Consider the following 22583-nt stretch of genomic DNA (forward strand, 5'->3'; position numbering starts at 1 on the left):
CACCCCATCCCTCCCACCCCCCACCACTCCAGCAACCCTCAGTTTGTTTCCTGAGATTAAGAATTCCACATATCAGTGAGGTCATATGATACATGTCTTTCTCTGATTGACTTATTTCACGCAGCATAACACCCTCCAGTTCCATCCACGTCGTTGCAAATGGCAAGATCTCATTCCTTTTGATGGCTGCATAATATTCCATTGTGTATACATACCACTTCTTCTTTATCCATTCATCTGTCGATGGACATCTTGGCTCTTTCCACAGTTTGGCTATTGTGGACATTGCTGCTATAAACATTGGGGTGCATGTACCCCTTTGGATCCCTACATTTGTATCTTTGGGGTAAATACCCAGTAGTGAAATTGCTGGATCGGATGGTAGCTCTACTTTCAACTCTTTGAGGAACCTCCATACTGTTTTCCAGAGGGGTTGCACCAGCTTGCATTCCCACCAACAGTGTAGGAGGGTTCCCCTTTCTCCACATCCCCGCCAACATCTGTCGTTTCCTGACTTGCTAATTCTAGCCATTCTGACTGGTGTGAGGTGGTATCTCATGGAGGTTTTGATTTGGATTTCCCTGATGCCGAGCGATGTTGAGCACTTCTTCATGTGTCTGTTGGCAGTTTGGATGTCTTCTTTGGAAAAACGTCTGTTCATGTCTTCTGCCCATTTCTTGATTGGATTATTTGTTCTTTGGGTGTTGAGTTTCATAAGTTCTTTATAGATTTTGGATACTAGCCTTTTATCTGATATGACATTTGCAAATATTTTCTCCCATTCTGTCGGTTGTCTTTTGGTTTTGTGGACTGTTTCTTTTGCTGTGCAAAAGCTTTTTATCTTGATGAAATCCCAATAGTTCATTTTTGCCCTTGCTTCCCTTGCCTTTGGTGATGTTTCTAGGAAGAAGTTGCTGTGGCTGAGGTCGAAGAGGTTGCTGCCTGTGTTCTCCTTTAGGATTTTGATGGACTCCTGTCTCACGTTTAGGTCTTTCAACCATTTGGAGTCTATTTTTGTGTGTGGTGTAAGGAAATGGTCCAGTTTCATTCTTCTCCATGTGGCTGTCCAATTTTGCCAACACCATTTGTTGAAGAGACTGTCTTTTTTCCACTGGACATTCTTTCCTGCTTTGTTGAAGATGAGTTGACCATAGAGTTGAGGGTCCATTTCTGGGCTCTCGATTCTGTTCCATTGATCGAGGTGTCTGTTTTTGTGCCAGTACCATACTGTCTTGATGATGACAGCTTTGTAATAGAGTTGGAAGTCCGGAACTGTGATGGTGCCAGGTTTTCTTTTCTTTTTCAACATTCCTCTGGCTATTCGGGGTCTCTTCTGGTTCCATACAAATTTTAGGATGATTTGTTCCATCTCTTTGAAAAAAGTGGATGGTAGTTTGATGGGGATTGCATTGAACGTGTAGATTGCTCTAGGTAGCACTGACATCTTCACAATGTTTGTTCTTCTAATCCATGAGCATGGAACGTTTTTCCATTTCTTTGTGTCTTCTTCAATTTCTTTCATGAGTATTTTATAGTTTTCTGAGTACAGATCCTTTGCCTCTTTGGTTAAATTTATTCCTAGGTATCTTACGGTTTTGGGTGCAATTGTAAATGGGATCGACTCCTTGATTTGTCTCTCTTCTGTCTTGTTGGTGTATAGGAATGCCACTGATTTCTGTGCATTGATTTTATATCCTGCTACTTGACTGAATTCCTGTATGAGTTCTAGCAGTTTTGAGGTGGAGTCTTTTGGGTTTTCCACATACAGTATCATATCATCTGCAAAGAGTGAGAGTTTGACTTCCTCTTTGCCAATTTGGATGCCATGGATTTCTTTTTGTTGTCTGATTGCTGTGGCTAGGACTTCTAATACTATGTTGAATAGCAGTAGTGAGAGTGGACATCCCTGCCGCGTTCCTGACCTTAGGGGAAAAGCTCTCAGCTCTTCCCCATTGAGAATGATATTCGCTGTAGGTTTTTCATAGATGGCTTTTATGATATTGAGGTATGTACCCTCTATCCCTATACTCTGAAGAGTTTTGATCAAGAAAGGATGCTGTACTTTGTCAAATGCTTCTTCTGCATCTATTGAGAGGATCATATGATTCTTGTTCTTTCTTTTCTTAATGTATTGTATCACATTGATTGATTTGCAGATGTTGAACCAGCCTTGCAGCCCAGGGATAAATCCCCTTGTTCATGGTGAATAATCCTTTTAATGTACTGTTGGATCCTGTTGGCTAGTACTTTGGTGAGAATTTTTGCATCCATGTTCATCAAGGATATTGGTCTGTAATTCTCCTTTTTCATGGGGTCTTTGTCTGGTTTTGGGATCAAGGTAATGGTGGCCTCATAAAATGAGTTTGGAAGTCTTCCTTCCATTTCTATTTTTTGGAACAGTTTCAGGAGAATAGGTATTAATTCTTCTTGAAATGTTTGGTAGAATTCCCCTGGGAAGCCATCTGGCCCTGGGCTTTTGTTTGTTGGGAGATTTTTGATGACTGCTTCAATTTCCTTAGTGGTTATAGGTCTGTTCAGATTTTCTATTTCTTCCTGGTTCAATTTTGGTAGTTGATACATCTCTAGGAATGCACCCATTTCTTCCAGGTTATCTAATTTGCTGGCATAGAGTTGCTCATAATATGTTCTTAGAATTGTTTGTATTTCTTTGGTGTTGGTTGTGATCTCTCCTCTTCCATTCATGATTTTGTTGATTTGGGTCCTTTCTCTTTTCTTTTGGATAAGTCTGGCCAGGGGTTTATCAATCTTGTTAATTCTTTCAAAGAACCAGCTCCTAGTTTCGTTGATGTGTTCTACTGTTCTTTTGGTTTCTAGTTCATTGATTTCTGCTCTGATCTTTATTATTTCTCTTCTCCTGCTGGGTTTAGGCTTTATTTGCTGTTTTTTCTCCAGCTCCTTTAGGTATAGGGTTAGGTTGTGTATTTGAGACCTTTCTTGTTTCTTGAGAAAGGCTTGCATTGCTATATACTTTCCTCTCAGGACTGCCTTTGCTGTATCCCAAAGATTTTGAACAGTTGTGTTTTCATTTTCATTGGTTTCCATGAATTTTTTTTAAGTCTTTAATTTCCTGGTTGACCCATTCATTCTTTAGTTGGATGCTCTTTAGCCTCCATGTATTTGAGTTCTTTCCAACTTTCCTCTTGTGATTGAGTTCTAGTTTCAAAGCATTGTGGTCTGAAAATATGCAGGGTATAATCCCAATCTTTTGGTACCGGTTGAGACCTGATTTGTGACCTAGGATGTGATCTATTCTGGAGAATGTTCCATGGGCACTAGAGAAGAATGTGTATTCCGTTGCTTTGGGATGGAATGTTCTGAATATGTCTGTGAAGTCCATTTGGTCCAGTGTGTCATTTAAAGTCTTTATTTCCTTGTTGATCTTTTGCTTAGATGATCTGTCCATTTCAGTTAGGGGGGTGTTAAAGTCCCCCCTATTATTGTATTGTTGTCAATGTGTTTCTTTGCTTTTGTTATTAATTGCCTTATCTAATTGGCTGCTCCCATGTTAGAGGCATAGATATTTAAACTGTTAGATCTTCTTGTTGGATAGATCCTTTAAGTAGGATATAGTGTCCTTCTTCATCTCTTATTACAGTCTTTGTTTTAAAATGTAATTTGTCTCATATAAGGATTGCCACCCCAGCTTTCTTTTGGTGTCCATTAGCATGGTAAATGGTTTTCCACCCCCTCACTTTCAATCTGGGGGTGTTTTTGGGTCTAAAATGAGTCTCTTGCAGACAGCATATCAATGGGTCTTGTTTTTTAATCCAATCTGATAGCCTGTGTCTTTTGATTGGGGCATGAGCCCATTTACATTCAGGGTAACTATTGAAAGGTATGAATTTAGTGCCATTGTATTGCCTGTAAGGTGACTGTTACTGTATATTGTCTGTGTTCCTTTCTGATCTATGCTGCTTTAAGCTCTCTCTTTGCTTTGAGGACCCCTTTCAATATTTCTTGGAGGGCTGTTTTCGTGTTTGCAAATTCCTTTAGTTTTTGTTTGTCCTGGAAGCTTTTTATCTCTCCTTCAATTTTCAATGAGAGCCTAGCTGGATATATTATTCTTGGCTGCATATTTTTCTCGTTTAGTGCTCTGAAGATATCATGCCAGTCCTTTCTGGCCTGCCAGGTCTCTGTGGATTCGTCTGTTGCCAATCTAATATTTCTACCATTGCGGTTACATATCTCTTCTCCCGAGCTGCTTTCAGGATTTTCTCTTTGTCTCTGAGACTCGTGAGTTTTACTATTAGATGTCGGGGTGTTGACCTATTTTTATTGATTTTGAGAGGGGTTCTCTGTGCCTCCTGGATTTTGATGCCTGTTTCTTTCCCCACGTTAGGGAAGTTCTCTGCTATAATTTGCTCCATATACCTTCTGCCCCCCTCTCTCTTTCTTCTTCTTCTGGGATCCCAATTATTCTAATGTTGTTTTGTCTTATCGTATGGCTTATCTCTCAAATTCTGCCCTCTTGATCCTGTAGTTGTTTATCTCTTTTTCTCAGCCTCTTTATTTTCCATCATTTGGTCTTCTATATCGCTGATTCTTTCTTCTGCCTCATTTATCCTAGCAGTTAGTGCCCCCATTTTTGATTGCACCTCATTAACAGCCTTTTTGATTTCGACTTGGTTAGATTTTAGTTCTTTTATTTCTCCAGAAAGGGTTTCTATAATAACTTCCACACTTTTTTCAAGCCCAACTAGTATCTTTAAAGTCATGATTCTGAACTCTAGGTCCAACATCGTACTAATGTCAGTATTGAGTAGGTCCCTGGCAGAGGGTACTACCTCTTGTTCTTTTTGTTGAGGTGATTTTTTCGTCTTGTCATTTTGTCCAGAGGAAAACAGATGAATGAGAGAACAGAATGCTAACAGGTTAACAACGTCTCCAGCAAATATACTCTATACAAATCAGAAAAGACCTGAAACCAGGGGACAAGAAAGGGAAAGAAAGAAGAGAAAAAAAAGGATAAAGAAAAAGATAAAAACAAACAAAAACAGAACAAAACAAAAAAAGAACAGAATATGATCAAATATGATCAGGCTAGTGCATAGATCAGTGCCACACACTAGCTTTTGGGCATATTTTGGTCTGTTAGAAGAAAGTGCCTGCTAAAATTTTAAAGGAAGAAAGACATATATGTACAAAATAAGGGTTGATACAATGAAGGGATGGCAGATGACTGTAAAAATGAAAATTATAAAAGATTTTATAAAAGGACTTAATAAGATAAGAAGTTGTTTTTAAAAAGAAAGAAGAAGATTTAAAAAGAAAAAAAAAGAAAAAAAGGGAGAGACTGTGATCAGGCAGGAGACTAGAATAAAGCCATACACTAGTGATTTAGGGTATATTTTGATCTGTTAGAAGAAATTGTATCTCAAAATTTTAAAGAGAGAACAACTTACATATATATGCCCAAAAATAAGGGTAACTACTATGAAGGGATAAAAATTTGACTCTAAAAATGAAAAATAAAAAATGTTTTTTTTTTAAAAAGGGCTTGATAAGATGTTGTTTGAAAAAGGGAAAAAGAAAATTTCAAAAAAAAAACAGTTAAAAAATTAACTTTGAAAAACCAATGAATTATGGTAAAAAAGTCATGAATTCTATGTGCAGTATTCCCCTAGCGCTGGAGTTCTCCCGTTCTCCTTGATCGGTAAACTTGGTCTTGGCTGGCTGTTCATGCTGATCTTCTGGGGGAGGGGCCTGTTGCCGTGGTTCCCAAATGTCTTTGCCGGAGGCAGAATTGCCCCGCCCTTGTCGGTCTGGGCTAAGCAAGCTGCTCAGGTTTCCTCTCAGGAGCTTTTGTTCCCTGCAAGCTCTCGGTACAGCTTTGGAGGACCAGGGTGAAAATGGTGGCCTCCCAATCTCCACCCGGAGGAGCTGAGAACTCGGGGCCCCGCTCCTCAGTGTGCCCCCAGAGAAAAGCAGTCAATCACTCCTGTGTCCTCAGTCTCCGGCCAAACTCCGTGCTCACCCGGCCTGTGACCGAGCGTTTCTATCTCTGGCACCTGACCCCGTGTGGAGTCTCCAAACCCAGCAGATCCCTGCGGTGCACTTCCGCACTGCTCCTCCCAGGGGAGGAAGGGGAGTCTCCCCGGATCTGCTGCTTGTTGGGTCCCTGCTGGAGGAGCAGTGGCCCGACTGGGCCGCGGATCACAGTTTATGGCAACCCCAAGCTGAGAGCCCGCGCCTCAGCTCCGTCTCTGCAGCCGGCTTCCCTGCTCCGATACCTGGGAGCTCTGCCACACTCAGGCACCCCTGGTCTTTCTGTGACCCTGAGGGTCCTGAGACCACACTGTCCTGCGAGCGTTCCACCTCCCGCTTAGCCACTGGAGCGACATCCCTCCGCGGAACTGACTTCTAAAAGTTCTGATTTCGTGCTCCGCGGCTCTATCACTTGCCAGAAGCTGCCGACGCAGGCCCCCTACCCCTCCGTCTATCCTCCCAAATATCGCCTCGGATTCACTTCTCTGCACGTCCTACCTTCCAGAAAGTGGTCGCTTTTCTGTTCAGAGTGTTGTTACTATTCTTATCTTCGATCTCCTGTTGAGTTTGTAGGTGTTCAGAATGGTTTGATCCCTATTCAGCTGAATTCCTGAGACCAGACGAAATCCAGGTCTCCTACTCCTCCGCCATCTTGCTCTAATATATTTTTTCTACTCGCAATTAGGAAAACTTGAGTTCTGAAGGTGATGTGATTTGTCCAAAATTATTCAGAACACCAGAGTATAATTATCATTTTTGCACTCAATACATTAATTCATGCAGTCAGTCAACATGTATTTTGTGAATGTGTTATGACTGACACCACACCAGGGGCAGTAATCCAAAAATGAATAGGAGGACACCTTTGCCTTTTAGTGGCTGATGGTAGACTGTGGGGATCACATGTATAAACAGGTACCCTGCAGTGTGATAAACATTATGTCAGAGAGCAGCTCCAAATGCTTTGCGAGGGAAGGAGGAGGTACTAACTGCCCAGGTGAGCAGCATACAGAGTCTGCTGTTTACCAAACCCTTTTACATGCCTCATCTCTCAATTGTCACAGCCCTCCCATGAGGTAGAGAAGAAGTTTTGTTTGTTTCCTCTCTTAAATCAGGAAACTGAACATGAAGAGTAAAGTGATTTTCTGAAGGCCATGTGGCTGGCAAGAAACAGATCCAAGGAGTGCAAAAGGGCCATTTGGATGCCTGGTATGATGGTGTCTCCATCGCACTAAATTGTTGCCTCTTTTGGGTCAGTAGCCCTGACCCTCAGACAAGTAGTGACACAACAGAAATTCATCGAGGGTGCACCAGCTGCTCCGAGAGATGGGACCAGGTCTTACTTATCTTTGTACTGAGGAATTCCAGTGGGACCGAAGAGGTCTCTAAACAGAAAAATTTGGACAGGTCAAGGCACTTGTAATGGGTTGGTGACAATGTGCACAAGGACTCTGAAGGAAGGACAGAGAAGAACATATATAGGTAAGAATGACAATTAGGAGAGCATAAAGCCTGTCCCGGAGATTGGTCCTCCAACGCTTCCTCACGGACAATTTCTAGAGCCCATCACAAGCAGGAGGTGAAGGAGCAATTTTCAATTACAACTTCATGAGACTTCTTTGGTCCTAGGTTAAAAGATGTGGCAAAAGTGGACTTTGGAGTGGGACCCTGTCTTCACTTTTATGTGGAAAGCAATGGCTTTGGTATGCTAAAGGCTGCAGAGAACACTGGCCCCTTATTAAATTCAAGAGACATCACATACCACAAAGGAGATGAGTGGTCATGCCTACGTCCTGTGGGGTCACTCAATGGTGGGCACTGGAAGAAAATATATTTCTCACAAGGTAGCAGGTGGAGGAGACCTTGTCAAGACATTTCACTGATCTGGCCTAGAATAAGATGCATTCATGAGCATATGAGATGTCACCTGGGTTGTGCAGAAGAAATCATGGCAGAATCTTTGGTAACTAGAGTCAGTGAAACAAGGGTTACATTTGTATCCTCCACACCTACAACACCTAGTGACCTACCACATAGCAGGAACTCAATGAATGTCTGTTTATCTGAATGGAACTACATTTTCACCATCACTTCGTGCCCTCACTCCATCAAAGGGCACCCTACACAAGTCTCCCAGGGCCTTGACCTTTTATCGGTGGCTCTGTAGTTCATTCTCATCTCCTCTATTGGATATTAGGACCCCCACTTCTCTTTATATTTCAGTTTAGAACTTTGAATTCAAAAGGCATCTGAGGCTCAAGAGTTCATTTTGAAGATGGTAAATGCACGATGATGAATCATAATCTGACTTGTTACAGAGTTGAAATATCCTGAAATATTTCTTGCTTCCTAAATCAGCAAACATAGAAAATAGGTATAGTTATCTGAAGCAGACCCCATGTAAGCTTTTGAACAACAACAACAAAAATTATTGGACCAAATGCAAAGAGGAGCTGAAATACTTTTTGAAGGTCACAGTCTAATTCAAGAGGTGATTTATGGTATTCACAGGTCTTATTCCAAAGGGAAAGTTTAGGGCCCATTAAACATCTGAAGAACTTTCCAGAAACTTGGCCACTTGTGAATAAGAGAAGTCAGGAACCTAAGCACCTTCTAGTACCATGAGAAAGCACTGCAGTTACAAAACCTACACAAATCTCCCAGGGGCCTTGCCCTTTCATAGCTGGCTCTGTACTTCATTCTCATCTCCTCTATCAGATATTAGGACCCCCACTTTTTTTTACTCTCCCCCTCCCCCATTTGAGGTTCTAGGGATTAAAGAGGAAAGGACAGCTGCTTAAAGAAAGCTGGCTTTTTTCATCTTGCTGTTCTTAGTTGTCTATGATCTAGTAAGTCTAACAACTCACATAAACAGTTATTGATTAAATCTATCTTGAAAGATGAATGAGAGAGACTATCAGACAAGATAGAGAAATCAAGATCTGGGGCCAGAAAACCTGGATTTGAATTCTGGCTCTGGCACTTAACAGTGGGTGACTTGGAGCAATGTGACATAAATTTTTCCTGCCTCATTTTCTTCAACTGAAAACTGAGGGAAATTATAAATGTATATACCTCATAAGAAGATTTCGAGGACTGAGTGAGTTCACATATGGAAAGTTATTAGTACAGTGCCTGAATAGTTGTAACTCCTGTATCTGCTAGCTATCATATAGGAGTACCAGGAAATGAAGATACAGAAGTAGTAGTTTAAAAAGATACATTCATACACTGATAAAACATAAAAAAAGAAAGAAATGGCTCATAGCAGATACAAACTAAATTTTATTCTGCCAAGAGCATTCATTGTTGTGTGGCAATTTCTCCACAGATGAAAATGTCAAAATTAGTCATCTCTCTTCACTATGTTTCTATGCACTCCAAGCAATCTTCTGAGGACTAATTCAACTTTCCAGGTACCTTAGTACTGGGAAAACAGTGTGGCAGGTAGAGAACAGGATGACTCTGGCCACAGGAAGGTGGCAAATTGGCATTTTAAAATCAATCTTATGTGAAATTATTATCAGCATGTCACTTAGAATCTCTCCTTTCTAGATGTACTGATGAGATAATTTTCTGGACTTTGAAGACTGGATCCAAGCCCCTAAACCACGGTGAATTTGTGAAAATTACACTCCTCTGTGGGTTCATTGTCTGTCTTGCCTCAGGACCATTGCTTCTGCTTTATCATATACTATGCTCTTTCACTGTATTCAGACTTCAATAGGCTACACTTTAGTCCTAGCGGAATCTCTCAGCTCGCCAATCCACAATGAAATAATACTTTTTTTTTAATGGTAGGCATGCTCCAGGAAATAGGACTAGAAGCTCCAGAAGATTAGAAGCTGTATGTGTTATACACCTAGCACAGTGCCAGGCATGCAGTGGGCACTCAATTAATATTTGTCATATAATATCACATACTCTCAGCAATCCTAACAAGCCCTTCCAAGAAGAAGTGGCTTATCCTTTTATAATAATAAATATGAACAAAATGTGATTAAAAAATCTACACATTCTAATGTACTACATACAACTTTTTACTCCAAAAGCCATTTTTCAGAAAGGGGGGCACTCCTTCACACATATTCCATTTCTAATACTTTCAAATCATTTTAATCTACTATAGTGGTGGAGAAGGTCATGAAATATCTTATTCCACAAAGGCAATTTAAAAGAAAGAAAAGCCAGATAGTACATTCAGAATGAGAGATATTCTGATGTCTATTTTAAGGAGAAGGTCAACTCAAGGTCAGAAGACAGTCTACAGAATTGCCCAAAATGAGAGCCTATACTTCCTGTACTGTAGGAATTATGGTAAAAGTGTGACCTGCTTGAGATATCCTTCAAAGTCTGGGGTCTCTAGTTCAGATGATCAAGGGCAGTGTTCATTTAAAATATGCCATTTTTCCAATACCAAGTCACAAAGGATGTACCCAGATTCATTTGAGTCCCGACTCCACCTGGGAAAAACTGGCCAGAGCAACCACCAGTGGTACCTAACAGGTTTTCTATTTCCTTAATATCTGCTTTTATTTTAAAAAAGTCTTTCATTACACATTTTTTAAAAGTCAAACAATAAAAAGCACCCAGATTGGTAAGGAATAAGTAAAACTGTCACTATTTGCAGATGACACACTATATATAGAAAACCCTAAAGATTCCACCAAAATAACCATTAGGACTAACAAATGAATTCAGTAAAGTTACAGGACACAAAATCAATAAAAAGAAATCTGTTGCATTTCTACGTACTAATTATGAAGTAACAGAAAGAGAAATTAAGAAAACAATCCCATTTACAACTGCACCCAAAAGAATAAAATACCTGGGAATAAATTTAACCAAAGAAGTGAAGGACTTATACTCTGAAAACTGTAAGACACGAAAGAAATTGAAGATGACACAAATGAAAGCTATACCATGCTCATGGATTGGAAGAATTAATGTTTTTAAAATGTCCATATTACCCAAAGCAATCCACAGACTCAATGCAATATCATTAACAATAACATTTTTCATGGAACTAAAACAAATGATCTGAAAATTTATATGGAACAACAAAAGACCTCAAATAGTCAAAGCAATCTTTAAAAAGAAGAACAAAGCTGGAGGTATCACAATCCCAGATTTCAAGGTATACTAGAAAGCTAAAGTAATCAAAACAGTATGGTAGTGGCACAAAAAAAGACATAAATCAGTGGAACAGAATAGAGAGCACAGAAATAAACACATGCCTATGTGGTCAAATACTCTATGACAAAAGAGGCAAGAATATGCAATGGGGAAAAAGACAGTCTTTCAGTAAATAGTGCTGAGAAAACTGGAGAGCTTCATGCAAAAGAATGAAACTGGACCACTTTCTTACACGTACCTAAAAATAAACTCAAAATAGATTAAAGATTTCAATGTGAGACCTGAAACCATAAAACCCCTAAAATAAAACATAGGCATTAATCTCTTGGACACTGGCTTTAGTAACATATTTATGAATAGGTCTCCTTAGGCAAGGGAAACAAAAGTAAAAGTAAAATATTGGGACTAAACCAAAATAAAAAGCTTTTGCACAACAAGGGAAACCATCAAAAAAGCAACCTAGTGAATGTGAGAAGATACTTGCAAATGATATATCCAGTAAGGGGTTAATATCCAAAATGTATATAAAGAATTTATACAACTCTCCATCAAGAAAATAATCTGATTAAAAAATGGGCACAGGGCATTTTTCCAAAGAAGACAAAGAGATTGCAAACAGACAACGTGAAAAGATACTCAATATCCCTAATCAACAGGGAAATGCAAATCAAAACCACAATGAGCTATGACCTCACACCAATCAGAATGGCTAGTATCAAAAAGACAAGAAATAACAAGTGTTGATGAGGATGTGGAAAAAAAGGAACCCTTGTACACTGTCAGGGAGAATGTAAATTGGGGCAACTACTGTGGAAAATAGTATGGTGTTTGCCCCAAAAAATTAGAAATAGGACTACCATATGATTCAATGATTCCACTACTGGGTATTAACCTAAAGAAAATGAAAACACTAATTTGAAAAGATACATGCACTCCTATGTTTATCGCCACATTATTTACAATAGCTAAGATGTGAAAGCAACCCAAATGTCCAATGATAAATGAATGGATAAGGAAGAAGGGATTTTATATATATAATGGAGTATTATATATATAATGGAGTATTATATATATATGTATATATATATAATGGAATATTACTCAGCCATAAAAAGAATAAATGAAATCTTGCCCTTTGCAACAAATGGATGGACCTAGAGGGTATTATGCTAAGTGAAATAAGTCAGATAAAGACAAATACCATTTAATTTTGCTAATAAAGTTAACTTTTTGGAATCTGTTCGTATTTCATTGGTGGCCTTGTCTAAGACAAATTTTACTGTTGCACATGTGTTACAAAATGATGGAGACTCTCTTTATTGGGTACAAAATTCTCTAACTAGTATATCAGGCATATTGATGCTTTACTACTAAGATTCTTCATATCCTTATTTATTTTTTGTCTGCTTGATTTTGTTTTCTGGAGGGGTTTGTTCAGGCTTTCAGCAGTGGTTTTTTTTAATTGACCCTCTTGTAATTCGGTCAATTTTTGCTTCAACTATTTCATGGCACTATTTTAGGTGCATAACAGTTACTTCTTGGCTGCATTTATCCCTATGAAGTGTATGTACATCTTTCTTTCCATGGTTTTCAACTTGAATTTTGTTTTACCTGATTTTATTTTATACAATCTCTCCAATTCTTTCCCTCTTGTCTTCAAGTTTTCTTTACTCGTTTTAAAAAAATATGTTCTATTTGTTTGAATTTATTGATTTGTCTTCTAGTTGTTATCATGACATTTTAATAGCCATATTGATATATAATTTACACACCCTAAGTGCTACCCATTTATTGTGTACAATTCAATGCTTTTTTACTATATTTACAGAGTTGTGCAACCACTACCATAATCTAATTTCAGAATATTTTTACTGCCACAAAAAGAAACCTTGCACCCAACGGCAATCTTTCTCTCCCTTACCAGCCAAAGGCAACCACTAATCTACCTTCATTCTCTCTAGATTTGTCTATTCTGAATACTTAATATAATAAATATGCAGTATAATGTTGAATGGAAATGGCAAGACAGGCCATCCTTGTCCTTATTTCTGATCTTCGGGATAAAGGATTTAGTCTCTTACTGTTAACTATAATGTCAGCTATTGGTTTTTCTCAAATACTCTACCAGATTGGAGGTTTCTCTTCTATTCTTAGTTTTCTGAGTGTTTTTTTGATCATGAAATGGTGTTAGATTTTTTCAAATGCCTTTTCTGCATTTATCAATATTATTACAAAATTTGTGTCATTCAGTTTATATAATATAGTACCTTATATTAATTTGAGGATGTTAAGCCAGCTTTACATTGCTGGGATAAATCTTACTTGGTCAAGGTGCATAATCCTTTCTAAATGTTGCTGTATTCAGTGCATTAGTAACTTTTTTGAGGATTTTTGCACCTATATTCATGATGGATATTGGTACCTAGTGTTTTTGTGATGTTTCTCTGTAGTTTTGGTGTTAGGCATTATATTTTAAGGATATTTTAAAACATAAATCAACATATTTTTCTGAAGAACTACTACACACATGAATTATCTATATCCTGCCTCTTTGAAAACAAGAGGATTAGTGTAATTTTACTCCCTGCTCCTTCTCTTACTCCATGTTCCTATCTATCATCTACATTAAAACAATCAACACACTGGGGACACATGGGTGGCTCAGTCAGTTAAGCAACCAACTCCTGATTTCCTGGCTCAGGTCATGATCTCAGGGTGCGAGATCAATCCCCCCACCACCCTACTCTCTGGTTCTAAGTGCTCAGCAGCTCAGCAAGGAGTCTGCTTGGGATTTTCTCTTTCGCCCTCTCCCTCTCACCCTCCCCCTACCTGTGCTATAAATCAATCAATCAATCAATCAATCAATCAATCAAATCTTAAAAAAAAAACAACAGTAGGTTTAATATGAGTTTTACTAATTCATTTCCTTTACTCATCACCGCTTTATGCATCTCACCTTTCCCTCCTGGATTAATTCTCTCCTCATAAGACATCCTCTAGTGATTATTTATTTAATTACTTATTTACTCATTTATTAGAGAATGTGAACTATACATTTTTTCAAGGCCATGTATCTCTGAAAATATCATTTGCTTTCACTCTTGAGTGAAATTTTGGCTAGCTACAAAATGTTAGACTTGAAGTAATTTTCACTAGATCTTCTAATTTTTCTTGTAGTTAAAGTGACGTCTGATGGCATTCTGACTCTTTTCCCTTTGTAGACAGATTTCCTTTTCTTTTTCTGGATGCTTTTCTGATTTTCTTTCTCCCTTGACCCATTGGCGTTCTGTAATTTGGATGTGTTGTGCTATCTGATTCTTGCTGAACACCTTAAATCTGCAGAGTCTTATCATTCTTTAGTTCCAAGGTCTTTCATTATTTCTTTACATATTCCTTTCTTTTGGAACACCTTTTAAATAGATATTAGAGATTTCTTATCGATTTTCCATGATTCTTTAAAAACATAATGGACTCTGAGAAACAAACTGAGGGTTCTAGAGGGGAGGGGGGTAGGGGGATGGGTTAGCCTGGTGATGGGTATTAAAGAGGGCACGTACTGCATGGAGCACTGGGTGTTATATGCAAACAATGAATCATGGAACACTGCATCAAAAACTAATGATGTAATGTATGGTGATTAACATAAAATAATTAAAAAAATAAATAGAAGAAAAAAATAAAAACATAACGACTTGATATCCGTATATATTGTGAAATGATCATCACAATAAGTCTAGTTAACATCCATCACCTCACATAGTTACAATTTTTTTTCCTTGTGATGAGAACTTCTAAGATCTATTTTAGCAACTTTCAAATGAACAGTGCAGGATTGTTGACTCTAAGTCCCCAGGACTTATTTATCTTATAACTGGAAGCTTGTTGGACCACCTTCACCCATTCCCTTCTCCATGCTGCTCTCTGCCCTGGCAACCACCAGTCTGCTCTCTGATTCTAGTTCATTTTTTTAGATCTCACATATAAGTGAGATCACACAGTATTTGTCTTTCTCTGTCTGACTTATCTCACCTCTTTAGTCCCTTTTGCTGCATTCTCAGAGAATTCCTGGGCTCAATCTTCCAGCTCACTAATTCCATTTTCAATTGTGTGCGTTCTACCATTTGACTGATCTATTGTTTTTTTTTCTTTTTGCTCACTAAGTTTCTAATTTTCATGATCTCTAGTTGGTGTTCTACCAATAGAAGTCCTTTTACCTCTGCGTGATTTTAATTTTTCTTATTCTAAAGCTCTGTTACTCTCATCCCTCCAAGTCACCAGGTATAGATTCTGGATTTAAGTTTGCTGCTTCTCTTTCGTGGTGTTAGCTTTCCTCAAACTACTGGTGGGAATAGATTGTGCACCCCTCCCTGCAGCTGAGTTTCTGTGTTCGGCTCTGTTCTATTTGATTACTTGGCCTGTCTCAGAACAGGAATGGGACGCACTTCCTGGATGGATCTGCCCTTTTCAGTGAGGTTTGGGAAGTGATGGGACTTGCCTCTGGATAGCTTTGTGAGATAACTCTCTTCTGGGCATGGATGCTCTCCTTCCTCCTCACTGTTCTCAGCCACCTGTGTCCTGCCTATTTCTCCATTCCAGATTCCCACAACATCGCTTTTTCCTGGAGGAAATCACCCCAGTAATAGTTGGTCACCATCAGGGGAGGGAATGGGAGTCACCTGATGGCACCTGCTCTGTCACCCTGGGTCTCCTCTTCTCTCTTTCTACCCCTCCGGGCAAGTAGGTATTTTTCAGTAGAACTTCCTCCATGCTTTTGGGTTATGGTTTCCCCTTTCATACCAATCCCACTCACTTTTTGCTTTTAAAGAAATCTTCATTATTTCTGGACACACTGAGGGCTTCATTTCTTGATTTGGGGCCTCATTTGGAATTTATTTTTTATTTTATTTCCTATTACTTTTAGGGACCTGTTATGGGAGAGGAGCTACAGCAAAGTTGAGATTGTCATCTTGTAACAAAAATTAGTGACACTTTATTGGAAGAGAGTTTTGTGGCAACCACCACCCTCCTTGTTCAGTTGAATCCTCTGATTGAGAGAAAGAGACAGAATGAGAGAGCATGCAAGAGATGAACTTGGAGAGCTGTTTGAGACTCATTTGAGGAAGGGGCATCTCTTAAGGAGCTCAGGGCTGTTTATCCTATTTCCACGTCCTGTAATGACAGGTGCCACCTGCAGCAAAGTAACAAAGAGGGTATTCTTCAGAAGTATGGGATAGAATCAGAAGCTCAGCTATAGACAAACCCCAGCTGGCCTCTTTTTAGCCTGTCAATAAAAGGCCCTGTGCTTGCACTGTGGCTCCATTATCCCAACAGCATCAAAGCCAGGACAGGCTCCTCCTATCTCGGATGCCGACGGCAGCTCTTCAGCTGAGCTCTGCTTCCTGGTGCAAACGCAGCTGCGTACACTCCACATGTTCTTTGAGTGTCTTCTTATTCTTTCTTCAGACTCACCAAGGGTAGCAAGACATTTCATCCAAATGAGTTGTTTCAAAGCCAATATAGTGTCTAAATTCACAGCTTGCCACGTTATATTCTTTTTCTTTAATCTATTTTTTTATTTTTCCTTTTTAGATGTGCCAAAGTAATTATCAATAAACCCTCCTTGAGGAGACATTATGTACAAGTCCCCCTGGATAAAGAGAAGGTCAGGAAATCCCTGGTATTCCCAGAGAGTTACCAAGGTATCCCTGGAGGAGGAGAATCCACAAATGAAGCAGATGGCTATAGTTTTATCTGTCTAAAACCTTCTCCTGTTTTCTGGTTACAGCAACCCATCCTTTGGGGGGGGGAACTGCTCCTCCCTTACTGTAAGCATATGATTTTGGAGAGAGCAGCCGTCCTAGAGCCCTGCCCTAGTCACATTACCCAGGCCTGCTCAAATACACCCTCCATGGTGGTGACCACGGAGGTAGCCTTGGAGGTGGGCACATGGCTCAGATTTGTCAATCTGGGACCTTCCTTGGGATTAGCATATGCTGAAGTTGGAGAAAGTAGCTTCTCCCTCTGAGTTCCTTCAGCTGGGATAATGAAGTCTGAAGGTGCAGTAACACACCACCTTTCTCCCTGCCACTTTACATGGAAGATGTTCCTTCAAATGAGAGCAAATGAGACCAATGTCAGGAAAGAAGAGACAAGGGGGGAGAAGAGGAGAGAAATAGGGGAGGGAGAGAGAAAGAGAGGTCTGATGACACGATGTGAGGTCTTACATCCCCTCAAGTCTCTTGCCCCACCCATTCTATTCAATTATACCTTGTTTCCAAACATTCCACAACTGCCTTCTATGAGTCTTTGCACAACATGGCTTATAACATAGGAAAAGTGTTTTTACTTCTTTCCCTCCTTTTGTTCCTGGGAAATGACTAATCATCTTCCAAGAACTAGCCCAAAATATTCTTTCCCAATCCCACCACATATAGTTGGTTTCCAGTCCCTCCCGCCTTGCACTTAAGCCCTGCAAGTCCCTCCCGCCTGCACTTAAGCCCCACCTCCCTCCCTCAGATCACCTTGAGCAGACTTCCAGGATAGCATTGTCCTCCTTCCATAATTATTTGTTTCTACTTCCTCTTCTTCCATCAGACTGTGTACTCCTTGAAAAAAAAGGGACTGTGTCTGATGATCTTCAAGTTCCCAGTTGTGCCTCAAATAGGGTTGGGCATGGAGTGGAGTGTCTCAGTCACTGAGTTTCCCTAGAATTGATTTTCCCATGAGAGGAATGGGGGTGCTTGTGTGGTTATAGGAATGAGGTGGTTCTTCTAGAAAGAGGGCTCGTTCCTGCCATCAAACCACCATCTCTCTCCTGAATCTTTTCCTTGCTAGAGGTTCTCTGACTGCCACGGTGAGTGAAAACAGAATCTCCTCTGTGGGGGAAAATGGCAGCCTTTTGGCATCAGGAAAGGGTTTAGGGAAGTCTTACATGTCACCTGAGTAACAGGGAGCCATTGAAGGATTTTAATCAAGGGTATCTAAATCACAGTCGGGTAATTTAGAAAGACCACCAGACGGCAGTGTGGAGACTGGGCTGGGGACAGATTGAGGCTGAAGACAGCAAACAGTGGGGAACAAATGGAGAGAGCTGGGTCCAGGAGAGAGCTCATAAGGACTTGGATGGTACAGTGGGGATGGAAAGAAGGGGACAGTGGCCTTCCTCATCATTTCTTCTCTCTTGATCCCCTTAGCTGAGCAACTGAGACTTCCTCCCCAGTGGCCTTCCTCCCTGGTGTTTTCCATTCTTCTCTGTCTTGTCGGCAAACCCCAGAATGCCTCTAAATCAGGAGAGAACGAGGCTTTCTCCTTGCCCCACAGAATCCTTGGGAGTTACATCTTTGTCAGCACTTCTGCTTCCAGCTGCCATCGGATCGGTTAATGTTTCTTTTATGAAGTGAGGACACCTGATTTCTGTCAGTGCAGGGCTTAAGAGTGCCTCGTCAGCACTGTCTTCCTGGCTGGCCATATCAAATAGACAGAGGAAGAGAGCAACCAAACCGGTGATCAGATTCCAAGCCAATGATGCCAGGGCTGCGTGCTGTTTGTGAGTGGAGCTAGAGAGAACTAAGGGCTCCCATAGTGCTAGGATGACAGGGTTACAACCCCTTTCCTTGTCTGGTCTGTTTCCCTTCTATAAGATGTCAGTGATCCCTGATGGTCCCTTCTAGGCTCTTGTAAGCCAGACTAAGGGATCTAAGGGGTCTCTTCATTGTTACAGCCTCTTGTGGTGGTGTCCCAAGAGCTAAAGCAATCCTCACTCTACTTGGAACATTCATACACCCACTCCTTCATTTATCGAATAAATCATTCATTCATTCAGTAAATACCCACTGAGCCCCTATTCTGTGATAGGCCCTGTGCTCAGTGCTCTGGATATAGAGATCCCAAGGAGTTTATACTTTAGATAGAGATCCAGAAATGTAAATGGATAATCACCATACAGTGGCAAAGTTAGGAGAAAAGTGAAGAGGAGTCAGACACCAGAGTCATTACTAAAGAATTCTTTTTTTTTTTTCATTCTCCAAGTATCTGGCATTCTTCCTAAAATACACAGGTTAGCTCCTCAATAAATGAATGAAGTGACATGTTAGCTGGACCTAAAGGTGAGTAAAAGGTAAGGGGAAAACACTTCAAACAGAGGGAACTATATGGGTTGAGACCTATAAGCATGAAAGAGCTTAGCCATCTTTGGGAAGAGTATGCAGTTCTGCGTGCCTGGTGTGTAGGGCACTGTAAAGACCTATAGGAGCTGAGGCTGGAGAATCCGATGGAGAGAGGATTATAAGTAGTCTTCAGTGCCATGTCGGAGAATCTGGGTTTGATGTGTAGCAGTGAGGAAATGTTGAAGGTACATCATAGCAACTTTTGAAAGAATCTCCCAGGCTTGATGTAGGTGGATTGGGGCAGGAAATGCCCCAAGTAGGGAAGCCTATTAGAGGGCCTTCTCCAGGCTGGTGCTACTCTCGGCTCAAGGCTAGCAGGAATGAACAGGGCACCTCCAAATCTGTGTTCTCCTCCATCTCAACAGAACAGGTTGGGTCACTGACTTATGGAGATCCTGATGAGGGACAAGCAGATTACATGGGGAACACCTTGACCTAAGCAGTACCCCTACAGATGGAATATATCAGGAAAACAACTGACATCCTGTCAGAGGTCAGAAATAAGAAAGCACTAACCATTTGAAATTCCCTGGCTCACGTTTCCCACCTCTCCTAACCTAGACCTATTCTCTTTGATTCACAGAAACCTTGCTATCTCCTTTATTGCTCTGTTAAATGTAAAAGTGCATGTAGCATTTTGGCTAAAAACAAATCAAAGCCATCAGGTACTACCAACCTCAGAGAAAGCGACTGATTCATTTAATCTACTATGTGCTTGATGTGGGAAGCTAAGGACAAGAGATGGGGAAGGATCTGGCTAAGGTCCCTCAGCAAGTTAGCACCTACAATAGGATGAAAACCTGGGTCTCCTGACTTCCAGGCAACTGGTTTCCCCAGGGTGACACAAGGTCTCTGGCTGTGTGTGCAGAAGGAAAAGTGAAATCAATTGTGTCTCAGTAAGCACAGGTGGTCAAGCTCTCTGAGAAGATGAAGCCAGAATTTCCCCTGAGGCTCGGCCTCCTAAGTCTTGACTATTATGCTGACTCATTTCCTATAAGTAAGGTCACTTCCCTGTTTAAAAACCTTGCATGCCCACAGGGGAAGTTCAAACTGCTGAGGGTGGCATCCAAGGCCTTCATGTTTATGTAGTTCCTTAGTCTCCATACTCATCTCTCGAACCCAGTCTTACTCTGGACAGCCCACCCATGGGTCTCCATCCTGGCAACATACTAGAATCACTGGGGAGTTTTACAAAAAATCCTGAGACTGAGACTGTACCTCGAGAGGCCTAAGGTGGGGGGTGGGCCCCGTGCATTTGTACATTTTAAATCTCCCCATGCAATTCTAATGAGCAACCCGAGTGGAGAACCACTACTCACCCATAGCTAATTACATTCTTTTACCCAAATCTGCCTTGTCCTCTCCAAGGCTTTGGGCAGGGATTTTTTTACTCTGCCTTGTCCCTACTTTTCCACCTGGCCCTCCCCCCAAACTGCCAAGATGAATCTCTCCATTTGCTTTGGACCTTTGCACACACCTCCACCATAACATTTATCCTCTTTTACTTATCCTCTTATATGTCTTTTGGGCACCATAAAAAAAAAATTGTGCTCTTCAGAAGGAAGACAGTTCTATATGTTTTTTCATTGCCAAAATTATAGGACCTGACATAGTAGGTGTTTAGTAAATAATTGTGGTCTGAATAAGAATTTATGAACCCCAGAAGGACCTCTGCTCAGAAAGTTGCCCACATTCCTATGGTGTTGAGTCGTGGGGCAGAGCTTCTGAGAGACCCCTACGGTACTGTGTCCTAGTAATGAGTCCTTTACAATATCTGTCTCCAGGGAAGGGAAGTTATCAAAGAGCCTCTACTCACCTGCATCTGGAAATGGGAGGCTAATCTCACCTTTAGGTATCTGGGCAACTCAATAGCTAAAAAGAGGTAGATGGGATTATTTAGACCCAGAGAGGCCTTAGGTTGGAAACTTCCTCTCCTATGTAACAAGTTACTGAGAGTGTCTCAGCCTCTGTGAAATAATATATCAGGAGTTCATCACATTGCCTGCTGTACTAGTCAGGGTTCTCCAGAAAAACAGAACCAATTATATAGAGAGAGTAGTGGGGAGAGAGAGGGGGGGGGGGAAAGATTTATTATATTATAAGGAACTGGCTTATGTGATTATGGAGGTTGAGAAGTCCCAAGATCTGCAGTTGGCAAGCTGGAGATCCAGGAAAGCCAGTGGTGTTCAGATCCAGTCTGAGAGCAAGCAGGCTCCAGACCCAAGAAGTGCCAATATTTCAGTTTGAGTCCAAAGGCAAGAAAAGAATGAGTCAAGAAGTCAATGAGTCAGTCAAGAAATCAGACAGGATGAGATCCCTCTTCCTCAGCCTTTTTGTTCTATTTAGGTCTTCAACTGATTGGATGAGGCCCACCCACACGAGGGAGGGCAATCTGCTTTCTGCAGTCCAATGATTCCAATGTTAATCTCGTTCAGAAACCTTCTCACAGACACACTCGGAATAACGTTTGACCAAAATGTCTAAGCACCACTTGGCCCAGTCCATTTGACACATAGAATTAGCAATCATACCAGCCATATAGCAAATTTACCATACATGTGAATTCCCTTCCTTCCCGAAGATAGGGTTTCAGAATCCCCCAACGTTCTATCCAACTGTCTGCTCCCAGGTGAACTTAATCTCTGTGATCCTTTTCACCATCCCTTCACCTTCCCTCCTTCTTTCCCTCATTTCTTCCCCCTCTCATGACCCTTTTCCTTTTTTTTCCTGTCTCCTCACTTTTTTAGTTTGTCTCACAACTGGTTCACTTAGGATTCATCCCAGGAAAAGGACTGAATTCCTCTGGCACTCTTTCTTCCCATCTGTGTTTTCTGGAGCATGATGAGCACTCCCAGCATGATTCAAGCAAGTTGGGAGAGAAGTCGGATACCAACTTTTGCTCTAATCTTGCACCAGAGCAGCAAGGGCCTGGTCTTTTTGTGCTGGGGCAGGAGGTGGGGGAAGGAGAGGAGTGAGGCCTCTGACATAAATACTGTGCAGTGTGTTTTTATTGCTGCATAATCCATGCTCGTGCCACTTGTCCGCATACCACCAGTTAATGGAAACCTCATGTTCTCCTGATCTGGGCTGCTGTGTGGGTTAACTCTTGCAGGGCCAGGTATGCACCCAGGCCAAAGGAAATACTTTCCAGAAGGAGGCTGGGTTATCAGACAGGCAGGCACTGCCTCACATGTTGAAGGTAGTCACCATGGGGCGTGGTTAACGATAAAGGCAGGAATGTGGCAGGCGGGCACTCGTCTAGACCTGTCTGCGGAG

The sequence above is a fragment of the Callorhinus ursinus genome, unplaced genomic scaffold (genome assembly GCF_003265705.2).
Source record: "Callorhinus ursinus isolate GAN/ISIS: 27379988/994484 unplaced genomic scaffold, GSC_fseal_2.0 scaffold24, whole genome shotgun sequence".
NCBI classification, from domain to species: Eukaryota; Metazoa; Chordata; class Mammalia; order Carnivora; family Otariidae; genus Callorhinus; species Callorhinus ursinus.